The following is a 1,826-nucleotide window of genomic DNA, read 5'->3' on the forward strand; positions in this document are numbered from 1 at the left end:
CAGCGGACCTGGAGAGGAGGATGTTCTGGTTCTGAATGTAGCCAGAAAGGAAAAGGTTCAGATTCTGAACAGACCAAGACAGAAGGAGATTCTGATTCTTAATGGACCCACAATGGAGGACAATCTGGTTCTGAACGAACCCAGAGATGAATGAGGTGGTTCTCAACGGACCTAGAGAGGAAGAGTTTCTGGTTCTCAGCGGACCTGGAGAGGAGGATGTTCTGGTTCTGAATGTAGCCGGAAAGGAAAAGGTTCAGATTCTGAACAGACCAAGAGAGAAGGAGATTCTGATTCTTAATGGACCCACAATGGAGGACAATCTGGTTCTGAACAAACCCAGACATGAGGAGGTGGTTCTGAACTGACCCAGATAGGAGGATCTTCTGGTTCTGAATGGACCCAGAGATATGAAGTTTCTGGTTCTGAATAGACCCAGAAAGGAGGAGGTTCAGGTTCTGAACTGACCCAGAGAGGAGGAGGTTCTTTATCTGAACAGTCCCTTAGAGGAAGAGGTCCGGGTTCTGAACATACCCAGGGAGGAACAATTTTAGGATCTGAATGCACCTAGCCAGCAGAAGGTGGTTCTGAAACGGACACAGACAAAAGGAGTTGGTTCTGAACGGACATACAGAGGAACAGGTTCTGGTTCTGAACAGACCCAGAGAGAGACATGTTCTGGTTCTGAATGGACCCAGGGAGGAGGAGGTTCTGGTTCTGAACAGACCCAGACAGGAAGAGGTTCAGGTTCTGAACTGACCAAGAGAGGAGGATGTTCTGGTTCTGAATGGACCCAGAGAGGAGGAGGTTCATGTTCTGAACTGACCGAGAGAGGAGGAGGTTCAGGTTCTGAACTGACCAAGAGAGGAGGAGGTTCTTGATCTGAATGGTCCCATAGAGGAAGAGGTCCGGGTTCTGAATAGACCCAGGGAGGAACATGTTCTGGTTTTGAATGGACTGAGAGAGGAGGAGGTTCTGGTTATGAACGGACCCACAGAGGAACGGGTTCTGGTTCTGAACAGACCCAAAGAGGAACATGTTCTGGTTTTGAATGGAGCCAGAGAGGAGGAGTTTGTGACAGCTGGAGTTGGTTCTGGTTCTGAACAATTCCAGAGAGGAACAGGATCAGGTTCTGAACTGACCCAGAGAGAAGGAGATTCTGGTTCTTAATGGACCTTGAGTGGAGGACGTTCTGGTTCTGAACGAACCCAGAGATGAGGAGGTGGTTTGGAATGGACCTAGAGAGGAAAAGTTTCTTTTTCAGAATGTACCCAGGGAGAAAGAGGTTCTGGTTCTGAATGGACCCAGAGACATGGAGGTTCTGGTTCTGAATGGACCCAGAGAGGAGAAGGTTCATGTTTTGAACTGACCCAGAGAGGAGGATTTCCTGGTTCTGAATGGACCCAGAGAGGAGGAGGTTGTGGTTCTGAACGGCCCCATACAGGAAGAGGTCTGGGTTCTGAATAGACCCAGGGAGGAACAGGTTTAGGTTCTGAATGCACCCAGCCAGCAGGAGTTGCTTCTGAAACGAACCCAGACAAAAGAAGTTGGTTCTGAATGGACCCAGAGAGGAGGAGGTTCTGAACTGACCCAGAGAGGAGGAGGTTCTGATTCTGGACGGACCGACAGAGGAACAGGTTCTGGTTCTGAACAGACCCAGAGAGGAACATGTTCTGGTTCTGAATGGACCCAGGGACGAGGAGGTTCTGGTTCTGAACAGACCCAGAGAGGAACATGTTCTGGTTCTGAATGGACCCAGGGACGAGGAGGTTCTGGTTCTGAACAGACCCAGAGAGGAACATGTTCTGGTTCTGAATGGACCCAGGGAC

The sequence above is a fragment of the Cyprinodon variegatus genome, unplaced genomic scaffold (assembly GCF_000732505.1).
Source record: "Cyprinodon variegatus isolate N-32 unplaced genomic scaffold, C_variegatus-1.0 Scaffold222, whole genome shotgun sequence".
NCBI classification, from domain to species: domain Eukaryota; kingdom Metazoa; phylum Chordata; class Actinopteri; order Cyprinodontiformes; family Cyprinodontidae; genus Cyprinodon; species Cyprinodon variegatus.